The 14003-nt window shown below is 44.4% G+C and overlaps 1 pseudogene; it reads left to right on the top strand.

Moving 5' to 3' along the window:
- The first annotated feature begins 829 nt into the window (after nucleotides 1-829).
- LOC136465249 (putative germin-like protein 2-1) lies at nucleotides 830-4741 on the top strand (annotated as a pseudogene).
- Nucleotides 4742-14003: the final 9262 nt, after the last annotated feature.

The following is a 14003-nucleotide window of genomic DNA, read 5'->3' as shown; positions in this document are numbered from 1 at the left end:
GTGAAGCCAGAAGGAGGCCAATGGAGGAAGATTTGGACAAGGATTTTACCCAAATGAGGAGGTAGGGAAAAAGCCTTAGTTTGTAAATTTTGCTAAAGCTTTGGCTGTGTTACCTCTGCTAACACTTTGACCTATCGTATATACAGGTCCCTCCTGAAACTCAGAAAAGACGATGTCGATGTCCGTGACATCTCGCTGGACAAGACAGAGTAGAGGAAAGGAGAGCAGAGGCAACAACCACAGAGACAGATCACGATGCCTCTGCTCCACAACCTCAAGACACAACCACGACTATCAAGCCTAAGAGGAAACAAGGGGATAGAAAAAAAAATCTATATCCAAATAAGGCATGCTATGTGATAACGAAGGTCGGGCCAGCAGGGGAGATCCTTGAGCCAAAGGAATTAAGAGGATGATTCTGTAATGCGATCGGAGCCCTAGTAAGAGATAAATTGAACCCAGCAATCCTTAGCTGGAAAGAGGTACCAGAGAACAAAAAGAATGAACTATGGGATAGGCAGCTGAAGCTCAATTTTAGATTTCTAGAGGGTAAGCAAGAACTGGTAAAAAATGCTTTTAGGATGATGGGAGAGTCATTCCAACGTTGGAGGTCGGAGCTCAACACGAAGTATATCCAAAAGGGGTTAACTCCCTTCAACGAGTTCGACAAAAAATAACTCCTAGTCAATGGGAGGAGCTTGTGGCTCAAAAGACTTCACCGAAGGCATTCGAGATTAGTGCCCGTAACACCGAGCTGGCGAAGAGGAACAAACACCACCATCATCTAGGCCCCAGTGGCTACTATGCTAAGTAAGAGCAGTTTAGGAAGATGGACGAAGAGGCCGCAGCTGCTGGGAATATTGATGTGATGAATTTGAAGGTACGCTCAAGGAATTGGATATATACGAGGAGTACAAAATTATCCGGCGGTAATCTTAAGTTTTATAAGCTGGAGACCCAAGAGGCAGTATCAATGATACTAAAATATGCTGAAGACAAGGAGAATGGCCCATTCAATCCTTCTAGAGAGAGGGACAAGCTTAGCCTTGGCTTGGGAAACAAGGCGCACACAGGCCGCACCAGGGGGCTAGGGAAAAGGACGACTTGGAAGCAAGGATTCGAAGAGGACAGGCACATGTACAAGAAACATGGCAGAGACTGGGAGACTAATCTTGAGCTCCAAGTGAAGGCTCTAGTTGTGAAGGCGCTGGAGGAGCAAGGACTGTCTACGGAGCCACGGATATTAGTGACGCCGTTGGAAGAACTGGCATTAGTTGGCAGCCCTCCAAAAGTTCCTAGCAGCCAAGGTTCCACTGCAGCCACAACCCTCGTCAATCGCATATGGGAACCAACTAGTTGCACCTTGGTGTTTCTCTGCCGCCGGCAGAATACTGTGATGGAGGTGGCAACGGGTGTGGCACATCCTCCCGGTGGCTTACACCACAATAATAAGATACCACCGGACTACACTAGGGTCGAGGTGCATACTGTGAAGCCTGAGTTCATGCAGTGGAGGATAGACTATGCAACTCCCGATGGTCTGGTGTTACTCGGAGACGTTATTGTGCAGTTCATCCTCTGGCACAAACAAGATATTATATTGACTGCTTCTTCGCCACATCCCCCTCTCTAAAATTTGGAGCGAGTTGTTGAGGTCGGTGAGATATTTTCTCCGTCTCATGACCACCACATTCCTGAGATGCCACATTCTTCCCCGCCTCCTAGCAAGCATGTGCCTGATGAGATGCCACAATCTTCTCCAACTCGTATCGAGCTAGTGCATGATGAGATGCCACAGTCTCCTCAACAAGCACAGCTGATACATGAACAACGAGTGCCTCCTGAAGAAGGTGATACATAAGAAGATGAGGACGTGCCTGAATGGGAACTTTGAAAGAAGCATCCAATCACCATAAGGCCAGTTTATGTTCCGATGAAAGACGTCTCGTCGGTGTCCAAGTGGTATTCCCATGACCAGTTCAAGCCTGAGAACCAAGTTAAAAAAGTCCCATCATGGGGGTCTGAGGAGGTCATCACTAGCAAACTCCACCAAACAGCAAAGTGATATCCAAATGTTGATGCCATCAAATGGTCAAAGGATTGCCCAAAAACATATGAAAGAGGCAAGCCCTTCCTTCCAAACTGGGACATCCAGCACCTACCACTTGGAATGAGAAGGTTCCATGATTGGTACTTGCGTGTTCTCCCAACGAGCATAGATCTCATACAAGCAAGCTTCCCCACCGGCACATTTAGAAGCCCAGCCGGGAAAATTGTCTTTGACTTCAATGACATGCAGACATGCTTTCACCTGGGAGCAATGGAGATGAATCTAATTCGCACATGGTGCCTGTAAGTCCTTGTCCTCCCGATATGATATGAATGTAATCTTTGAATTTTGTTGTAACTAACCCACGTCGTGATTTGTAGAATGCAAGTGCACATTGTCAAACAAATGCCATGTGTGAAAGCCGGGTATATAGACCCTCAAGCTATAGTCCAAACAATTTTTAATTACCCTAAACATTGGAAACTGGATGCCAAAGAGCTAGCTACTGCAAAGATTCTTCGGGAGAAAGAGCACATCCGTACGGTGAAACTAAGGGAAGAGTCCCTTAAGGTTGCAACATACATTGCCCTGGCTTTCAAAATTCTCCAACAACACTCTACTATATGGCTACCATACAACTTTGAGTAAGTTCAACTTTATACTTAAAGATTTGTTCTATATATTTTATTCGATGCAAAAGAGCTTATCTAGTTCTATGATTAAATCCATGCAACAACCACTGGATTTGTATAGCCGTTGATATTGGGAGGAGCATGGCATGGGTCTTTGATTCAATAGATAGGGACCCGGTGACATACAAAGACTTCATATCGATTCTCAAGACGTATACATATCGACAATCCTCATTAGCTTTTATGTTTGTATACATACTTGTAACGTTCACTTTTGGATACTAACAAGTTGTATTTGCTAAAATAATTCGAACAGGGCATTTAGGTTCTATGTCACTACACATCATGGAAGGCATGATCCAGCAAGGAAGGAAAAGCTGGCTATAAAAACACTATGTGCGGTAAGTGTAAATTACTTCTTCAGTACTCCATTACATGACTGTTAAAAGCATTACTTAACATTTTCATATGTAAAACACACAGTGCCCTAAGCAGAAGCCTGGGAATATACATTGTGGATACTTTATATGTTCTATGATGAGTAACACCGGTGCCTACAGGAGACACCCCTTAAGGGTAAGTTTGAACCTCTTCACCCGTAGTATAAAAACTTCGTACATGGTATGAAATACTAAACCAAAACTTGTTCTCTTGTAGTGGAAAGAAGAGAGAGAAATGAAAAGAGACCCATACAAGGATGACCAACTCTTAGAGCTCGTCGGTGACCTTTGCAACTTCATATTGGACCAGATTGTACACGTCAAAGGCGCCTACCATGACCGAGAGTCTGACTTAGGTAGTGATCCTCAGTACCAACACCTTCATGAGACTGAAAGGCTAGCTCTAGGACATTGATAACAATGTGTATGGAATTTGACATTGGTTTTACCTTGTGAATTATGTCTATTTAATGATGGATTGTATATATTATTGTGAATTGGACTTGTAATTATAGTTTATATAATACTCTCGTGCTTGTAGTCTAAGGGGTTCGGAATGCTGGTCGCGGGGCGTTCGGCAATGCGAACGTGGTTCGGAACGTTGGTCACGGGGCGTTCGGCAATGCGAACGCGGTTCAGAACATTGATCGCGGGGCATTCGGCAACACGAACGCTGGATGGAATACGCGGAAACAAACAGTGTTCTGGTCGAATTTGAATTGTAAATTTGAATTTTTTTAGTGGGAAAACGTATTGTAGGGGGCGGTTCTAGACTGAACCGCCCCTACAAACAGGTATTATAGGGGCGGCTGGTACTACAGCCGCCCCTACAAATCGATTTGTAGGGACGGCCTGAGAACCGCCCCTACAAATGCATGATTTGTAGAGACGGTTTGGTAGGGGCGGCTGGCCAAATCGCTCCTACAAAGGGTTACGAGCCTCCCCTAAAAATGTTTTTGTAGTAGTGTGCAAGCTCCTCGCTCTCCTTGTCGTCGCAGCAATGGCGGCGTATCCTCTAGCTCTCGCACGACCCGAGCCCTCTCCAAGACTTCTGCGTCGCCGACACCGCCGCCTCCGTGTTCGTGAATGGGCTGGTGTGCAAGGACCTAGCGCAGGTATCCGTGTCCGACTTCACCTTCTCGGGCCTGCAGAACGCTGGTGACACCTCCAACGTGTTCGGCTCCAAGGTGACGCTTGTGGACGTGCGCGCGCTGCCGGGGCTCAACTCGCTGGGCGTCTCCATGGCGCGCCTCGACATCGCCCCTGGCGGCCTCAACCCACCGCACACGCACACGCGCGCCACCGAGGTGCTCACCGTCATCCAGGGCCAGATGTACGTCGGCTTCCTCGCCACCGACGGCACGCTCTTCGCCAGGGTCCTCTCGAAGGGCAACGTCTTCGTCTTCCCAAAGGGCCTCGTCCACTTCGAGTTCAACTGTGGCGCCAGCCCCGCCGTCGGCATCGCCGGGCTCAGCAGCCAGAACCCCAGGCTCATCCGCGCCGCTGACTGGCTCTTCGGCGCCACCCGCGCCATCACCGACGAGGTGCTCGCCAAGGCGTTTAGGATCGACGCCGACACCGTGCAGAGGATCAAGGCGCAGCTCGCCACCAAGAAGTAAAATTATTGAATGCTAGTAGTAAAAACTGGGCCGACCTCAGTGTTTATCCTGGCCTACTCTGACTGCATATTGCCGGGGTTCAGTCATTTGTCACCAAATTCTGATTGTTTGATTTTTATTGTGTATTAATTCATCATGTCTAATTGGATAAATAATTCTATTTTTTCAAAAGTAGTGGAACAATGTAACTATAATTTATCCTGTACATCTTATTGGACTTTGTTGCGGTACCCCAAATGACTATGAGTCATTCATTGATTTTGATCGGACAGTCGCGATGAACTACTACCTCCTAGGAGGTAATAGATGAAATGTATATTTATTAATTTTTTATTTTATAATAAAATAGGACAAATAAGGAAAGTTTTAGGTATAGAAAATCCTTTTACAAGATATGATTGATACATCCGTGATCTCTTTTTTATTTTATAACTTTGGACTTGATATATTTTGATTTGCATTAAATTTTGAGAAATCCTATACGGCACTCGGTTGTTCTGCCATCGCTCGACACGCGTTTTTCTATCCCTTGGATCTGACACCCGTCAGCCTTATGTCCGATTTTTGTCTCTCTACTGTCCGCGCTTTGCCCACCGCATGCATTTTTTTCTGGCGTCAATTCTAGATGTGCTTCGCCTCCCCACGCTGCCGCCGCCGCGAAGAAGCGCGCCCGCGGAGGCCGCCGCCGGGAATTGGAAACAAAGGTTGTAGGACTGGGACAGCCGCCCGCTCACCGCCAGGCCTTCCTCCGATGCGCTACGCCTCGCCGGTGCCCAGCCCCAGCCGGCAGCCAAGGCGGCCAAGGAGCAACGCCAGGGGTAACCCGTGAGACGAGCCCGGGCGCCGCCGGCCCCGACCGGCCCCCACGGCGATTTGATATATATTTCTCAATCTATAATTCATAGAAAATAATTTGTAAAATTTTCTAAAAAAATTGGTATATATTTTTTGTAAGATCTGCAATTCATAGAAATATAAATTTTCTTATCTCTAAATTACATCAATCTGTCCAATAAATTACAGTGCAGAAATTATTATAAATATAGTAAGAAGACAATGTAAATATAACTAGAAGACACTGTAATTGCATAAAAAAAGGTGACAGGAACTTCCAAAACACTCAGTTGTTGGGTAGCGTATATATGCATTTTAGGTGAGAGTGGATACGTGACATGATTTTACCGTGTGTATGCAAATTTTTTAGCGTGACACATTAAAGTTTTATGTGCAATATGATTTGCATGTGCCTGCTTGTGTTAGCGTGTGTATGCATTTTAGGTGAGTGGATACGGGACATGCATGCATATTATTAGCCTGTGTATGCGTGTTAGGTAAGTGGATAGCGTGTTAGTGCATGTAACGTAATTTCATTTGTAACTTTAGAATTTGATAAAAAAAATATGTTTGTAACTTTAGCATTTGATAAAAGTTTCTATGTTATATATTAATTTAGTGACATTTTGTTTAATTGTTGCAAGCTCTAATACTGATAAAAACTATATTAGTATATTGATATTTCGCTGGAAACATCACACGTATTATATGTGTCGCGTTCATAAAACTGGGGTCCCCATTGAACCCGCTTCCCCGTAAAACCTGGCCCAGTAGATGGCGCAGCAACAACGCGCATCTGGGCCGGCCCAGGTACATAATGACAGGCCAGGATAATGATTCGGTCCCCGACCGGAAGGCCTGGCTAAGGTGGGACCGTAGTCCGGCTCCGACCTCCTTCTCTGATCAAGGATACGCCAGACCTCTGCTCGCTGCTCTTTTTCGACCGACACGGTCGGGACCGACTGGGAATGACTGACCGGGGACGTCCGCTCGGTGAGGGCCCGGGGATCAGGCGGAGCAGATAAGGTAAGGCACTCAAGTCAACTATAATACCGAGGACCGTACCCTGTCATGCCATGCGCACCTGTAGGACGGTGCCACCAGGCCATGCTAGACGGGCACTATACAACCTTCCAGATGCGTCAGAGCACGAACAGTATTGTAGGCGCTGGTGTTTGCCGTACCAGGCAAACACGGTAGAGCCTGCCAGATGTGTCCGAACATAACAGTATTGTGGGCGCTGATGACCGTCTCGTACCCGACAGCGTGGGTAACAAGACTAGGTAGCACACATACACACTCTCTCTCTTTCTGACTTGTAAGGCCATCTCCTTCAAACTATAAAAGGGGATGAGCTCTCTCCTAAAAGCGGGCTAGAGAAAAAGGAAAAAAAGGGTTAGACAACTCGAGGACTAGACGACCTAAGGACTCGAACACCTCAGTAGCTCTAGAACTCGACAGCTACATAGAGCATACGCTCCAATACTAAGCGCACGTTAGAGCATTCTTCACTCTCGGCCACTCGGATCGGACCGGACCTCTAACACCCCCCTTCTCATTCCTATTCGTTTGTAACCCCACAGCAAACTTTGAGCACCTGGGCTCAGGAATAAAGTCACCGATTGACTGAAATTGGACGTAGGGCACGTTGCCTGAACCAGTATAAATCCTGTGTCATTGAGTGCTAGGCCACATCCGATCACAACGCACAACAAAACTACACATATTTACCTGTTGGTCACTTTTCGCACCGACAGTTGGCACCGTCCATGGGAAAGACGCCGTGCGTTCATGCTTTTGGTCATCGGATGGCCCACCTTTCCACCATCTTTAGCATGGTGGGCTCGAGCGATATGATTCGCTTCGGCTCGCTGGAGTTTCTCTGTAACACCTCTGGTGTTTTGACCTAATACTAAAATTTGACATGTCATCATGTGCATTGCAAAGCATTCATATAGTATAAAGTTTTGAATGCATTCACTAAATAAGGTTTGTTTCATAATGTTGTTATTTCATGTGATGTGTTTCAAAAACCCTAAATACAGATCATGACCACAAGGGTTAAATTTCATGTGATCATGTGAGGTCATATGTCCTTTGACTCAAATAATCCTAATGGGCCATGTTGCTGGTCAAAAATCAAAATCTAAGTAAAAGGAAGACAAATCAAATTTGAATTCATTTTCAAATTATAAAAGTCTTTTTTGCCCCTTTTAACTAATTCAAAATCCATGAGGAATTTGGGGTTAAGGAAAAAAACAAAGTTGGAGATTATTTTATAAGAATCAACTTTGGTATTCAAAGTTTTTCAAGTTTACATACAAAATTTGGAGTAATTTTGAAATGATTCAAATGCTCAAATGCACCCCAAATTCAAATTTCAAAATGAAGGCAGAATTTGAAAATGTTCCTAGAAGCAAAGTTGTAGAGTTTGAAAAATTGAACAACTTTTATTTTTGGAGATTTTCAACTTCTTTAGAAAATTTGGGAGTAATTTGATAAATGGAAGCAGTGGCAGTTCTGTAATTATTTCAAAAAAATCAACTCCACCTCACTGCTTGCCGCCGGCGCCACGCGGAGTTCACCGCCGATCGGATTTCACCGCTTTCACGCGCAGTGACACGCCCAAACCTCCGTGGCGAGTTCGCCCGTGTGCTGTCATCACCGTACGCCCTCAAGCTTGCTATAAATAGGAGTACATCGTCGTCAATCGGAGTTTTCCCGTCGACTGTTCGCCACCGGTGACATTGCCGCGATCGCCCAATTCATCCTCGTCGGACCACCTCAAGCCAATTGCGTTGGCCAGCAGCTCCTCCTTACCCTGCCGCTCATTCCTGACCTGCTCGCCTCGCTTCTAGCCGATCAGCACCACCGCGCGACGTCATCTTCTTCGGAGCCGGCCGAAGCTCCGCCGCAACCCACCTCACCGTGGCCAGGGCGATTCCGTACGTCTCCGCCTGCACCAAGCACATCATCGTGATCACGGTGAGCTCCTGAGCGCGTTGCTCACTCTTCCTTTGACTCTACTGCGCCGTAGCCCTAGTTACATCGACCGCTGTCGGGTCCGAGCCGCCATGGCCGGCGTCGAGTTCCATCCGGTGTGCCCTTTTCTATTCTGAGGCTTGGGATAGATGCGCGACTTGGTGTAGATCATGTAGGAGCAGCCTGTCTCACCGGAGAGTCACCACCGGCGCGTTTTGCTGGCCAGAGCTGGCCGCGTTGCCGTGTCTTGTTCACTGTCGCTGACGCGTGGGGTCAGTCTGTCAGTGAGCAGGGAGAAGAAGAACAGTGAAAGTTTTTATTTTCTGAATTGGTGAATAGTACTGAATCTTTGGAAAATTTGTAGAAAAATAATCATAGCTCCAAAAATTCTGAAAAATTTTGTGTAGCTTCTGTACATGATCTAGTATGTGTTAAAATTTTGAAACATGAAATTTGAATAAATTTTTAATGTTCAAATATTCAGTCCATTAATTAATAAATGCAATTTCTATGATTTTTGTAAGTCACTCTATAACTCCAAAAATTATGAAATTTATTTTGGTACACTAATTTGTCATGAGGAAGCTTACATAAAAATTTGAGCTTAATTGGACAAAGTTTATTTTATACCTAATGTAGACTTAATTATTTAATTAATTATTCATTTAATCAATGTTTAATCAATTAAGATTTGTTTGACTTTAGAATTGATTGTTGACCTTGGGTCATTAACTTATAATGATCCTTAGTACCTTAATTAGTATTTGAAATCATATCTAATTTGTAATTAGTAAATCTTAATGACTTTTCATGTGATAACAAAAGTCATTAACAAGTTAACTCGTCGAAACCCTAAGTGTTGATTAGTGTTGGATCTTGTTTTGGTCATGTTTTGTGACTAGTAGGGTTCCAAGATCCATTAGGTCAAGTCACATGTGTGGTTCTTAATGATAGAGTTACAGGTTGGTTTTGTTGGCTTGCAACTGTACCGTGAAATAAAATCCAATGCGGGTGTTTTTATATTTCATGTGTCGTGAAAGCATCATGTTTACATTATCATCATGTTAAAGCATATGTTATCATTTCGTGTAGAACCCAAGAACGAAACGATTCTAGTTGAGCAAGTTCTGAAAGAATCCCCGGTTGTCACGGGATTTGATAATTGTGGTACTAATCCGGAACCGGAAAACATCAACGAAGGCAAGCCCCGGTTTATGCATTAAGCCATTACCTTGTTATTTTGAAAAGTTTATCACCTATGTTACTTATTGCATTAAGTTGTTTAATTCAAATGTTACCTACTTGATGCATTACATTCCTTGTTAATTGTTTACCATCCTTGAAGATGTTTTCATTTACAAAAGCATAGAATGCTTAGTATGCTTTATGGTAGGCTTTCAAAGTAAAAGTTTCGATACAATCAAAGATGGCATACTGGCCAAAGAAAGAAAGAATGTTGAATGAACTAGAGACTAGTCGGGTGACTTATCTTGAATGTTGGGTAATGTTACCGACTATGTCGCTTAAAGGCCACTCATTGTGGATCTTCTGAACGAGACACTTTGTAGTACTAGTCACATACTCCGGTAAGCCTACTTCGGCTAATCCGATACTAAGACGAATGCCCACGCACTGGGAGTGGAGAGATGGTGGGAGTAGCATGTACCCTCGTGGCTGGAATGTGGCCGGATTTGAGGTGTGCTGTGCTCTCGGGTGGCGTGAAGACGGCTTAGTATAGGAGGATCCGGTAGCGAGGTTGATATATGCAAGATTAAGTTCTACATATGTCGTGTGATAAGGAATCCCCAGCTGGGACTTAAATCAATTCGAATTGCTGGTGCTTCGCGGATATGGAGACTCAATTCATTACAGAAGCAATGTAGTACTGGTGAATTACTAAAATATGAGAATAAGAATGGAATGAGAAGGAATGGAATATGGGAAATGCATATTTAGTTGAGATAATGAACAAAGAGGACTTAATGGTAAAACTTGAAAATAGAATGAAGAATAGTAAGCTTTTGGCAAAGAACTTTTGAATCTTGCTACATCCTTACCTTGCCCCAAACCCCTGCATCTCTAAAGTCTTACACCCCGTTACGTCGGGTTAGTCTTGTTGAGTACCTTTGTACTCAGGGTTTGTTAACCCTTGTTGCAGGTGAGTCACATGCGCAGGCTTGTTTTGGTCCTTGCTGCATGTCTGTGTTTGAAGTCAACAACGATGAGGAGTGATGAATGGCCTTTGGACAAGGCACTAGTTTGTATGATAAATAAAGTTAATGTAATATTATCCCGCTACTATGGTTGTATGACACTTTTGGTATTGTAAGTTTGAAAACAACTGGTTTGTAACTATGTTATCTTAAGACTTCCGCTATCTTTTACTCTGGTATATATTTGAATAAACTGTTGTAATCTGCAATGACTGTGATCGGGATCCTGTTTGAAAAGAGAAACGTGGATGATTCGGGTTTCCCGAGGACACCCGACAGACCTGTTGAGTTGTTGGGAACTCGTGTACGCTATCCGAGGTCTGTTAAGACAACGATAGGTGCATGTGGGCCTGATTCCTTAGGAGGTTCTACCACAGCTGGTATCAGAGCGGTTCCCATCTAAGATCATTGTAGGTTACTTTGGAAAAGCTTCAAAATGATTTGGATCAAGGAAAGTAAACATGATATTTTGAAAGTTCAATTTCTTTCTTCTTACCTTTGATCTAGACTCAATCCTGACTTATTTGAAAAGTTTGTGGCGGATAATATGATTAGGTTTGTCCTATGTTTTATGAAAATATAGTACTCATGATTATATTAATCTTTTGTACTTAGATTCGTAAGATCGATTCATGCATCATGCTTGAGCACATTGCATTATAATTCCCCTTAATAGTGGTTGGGTAAGTAATGTCAATCCCATTCTTGCTAACCTCCGTTATCCTCAAGCTATTCTTATAGTCCTACCCTAAATTCTTCAGGCTATGGCAAAGACCAAGAAAACCGCACGCAAGTCCACCAGACCTCATGGAGTCCCTCGTCACCAATTGGCACCAAGAAATCACGAGCTTGGTGAAGGAAGTTCCAAGAACCTAGGAGAGGAAGGATCTTCAAGCAACCCCGCCAACATCGAGAACCTTAACAAGGAGCTCGACACTCTTCGTCGAGCTCATGCCAAAGACCAAGAAGAGCTGGCGGAAATGCAAAGAGGTATCACCATGACCATGGAGCTGCGGAATGAAGCCTGGACACGAGAAGATGCGGCCAATGAACGCGTCAATGAGTTGGAGTTCTATGTAGAGGACCTGGAGATGGACAATGCCATTCTTCACGAGAATGTCCATATGCTGTATGCTCAACTTCATCCTCCTCATGGGGATGGTGAAGTTACCGATGAAGAAATGATTGTAGCTCTAGGAGAAGTCGAGAATGAAGAAGAGGAGGAGGATCCTGAGGAGTTAGTATACTTCTCAGATGAAGATGAGGTTTCGTCCGATATGGGCACGGATGCCGAAGACTAAAAGCTTGGAGTAGTAGTAGTTCCTTTACTGCTTTCCTAGAAAACCAAGGTTGTCTTGTGGGATACAAGACATATAATTTAAATAAGAACCCTTTGTAGTATGAAACCTTTTTAATGCTTTTAATAAAGAATAATGTAAGTAAATGTGTTTCTCTAACAGATGCCTCGTCCTATCACCCGAACTGGTGCTAGTGGCTCGCATGATGATGATGAGTGCCCAAATCCTCCACCAATGCCCTCGACTATGGCAGATGCCATAGCTGCCCTCGTCAACGCAACGGCAGAGAATGCCAGGCTATTAAGGGAGTTGGCGCAGAACCAGCAGGCACCATACCCTAATCGTGGCCGTCGTAATAATGGAAACGACGAGTCAACTTATGTGGATTTTACTGATACATGTCCGCCTATGTTCTCTAAGGCAGATGAACCTTTAGAAGCTGATGATTGGCTTAGGACAATAGAGCAAAAGTTCGAGCTGATCCACTGTACTAAGGTTCAAAAACCAAGGTTTACGGCACAGCAACTCCGAGGAGCTGCTGGTGCCTGGTGGGCAAATTTGGTAGCAGTACAGCCCGTTGGTCACCAAATCAACTGGAGGGAGTTCAAGGATGCCTTCAGGGCACATTATATTCCAGACGGTGTGATGACCATGAAGCTGGAAGAGTTCTTGGCTCTTAAGCAAGGGGAGCACCCGGTGATGCATTATGTTGGGCGTTTCAACCACCTGTCTCAGTATGCTATTGAGTATGTGAATACGGATAGAAAGAAAAAGAATCATTTTCTTTGAGGCTTGAACACTAAACTTCAGACAATGATGGCAGCCTGTGGTAATGCAACTTACCATGAAACAATCAACATTGCTATCGCTTCGGAAGAAAATTACTGCCGACACATGGAGGCGAAGAAGAAGAAAATATTTGCTTCCGGATCATCAAGTGGCAAGCGTCAGATTATAGTATACCATCCTCAGAATCATGGCCGTACGCCATTTCGCCCACAACAAGGCCAAAGCAGGCAGCAAATCTTCATTCGCCCTGCAACTAATACACCTTATACTCCTCAAGCACCATAGCAGCAGAACAATGCCAATAATGCAAACCGCAATGCTACTCCCCAGAATCACAATTTTCCGTGCTATAATTGTGGTAAACCCGGGCATTTTTCCCGAGAATGTCCGTATCCTAGGAAGAACAATCCTGATGCAACCAAAGCCCCTGTTAATCAAGCTCAAAACCAGTACAAGGGCAATGCTCAGAACCATCAAAAGGGTCCCGCTGAGAAGAAAACTGGGAGGGTATTCTATACGCAAGTGGAATCTATTCCAGAAGGAGAACCGATTATGATGGGTTTGTTTCCCATTGCTAAGCATCCTGCAATTACCTTATTTGATTCTGGTGCATCCCATACATTCATCAATCGTACATTTGTTGTGAAGCATGGGATAGCTATTGGGGAAACAAAAGAACCCTATCATATACAGTCGCCTGGGAGACGAATCTGTACAAGGGAGGTAGTTCAGCATATACCTATTGATTTGGGAGGATATGAGTTCCCTACCAATATGCTGATATTAAAGGATCAAGATATAGATGTGATCCTTGGTATGAACTGGCTAACTCAACACGGGGCTATCATAGATGTCCTGCGTAGGACAATAAGGGTAAGTACACCTGACAGCAAAACCCAACTTCTCATCCAACTTCCTTTTCTTAAGAATACAGTGGAGACAGTCTGTGCAACTATTGTTGAAGGAGCCGAGGAAATTTCAGTGGTATGTGAGTTTACGGATGTCTTTCCCGATGACCTGCCTGGTCTGCCACCAGACCGAGACGTAGAGTTCAGAATTGATCTGAAACCAGGGACAGCACCAGTGTCCAGAAGAGCATATAGGATGCCACCGAAAGAATTAGCACAATTAAAAATGCAACTACAA

This window comes from Miscanthus floridulus, chromosome 7, assembly GCF_019320115.1.
Source record: "Miscanthus floridulus cultivar M001 chromosome 7, ASM1932011v1, whole genome shotgun sequence".
In the NCBI taxonomy this organism is placed as follows: Eukaryota; Viridiplantae; Streptophyta; class Magnoliopsida; order Poales; family Poaceae; genus Miscanthus; species Miscanthus floridulus.
The sequence above is the reverse complement of the archived record's forward strand: the minus strand, read 5'-3'. Positions and strand labels throughout refer to the sequence as shown.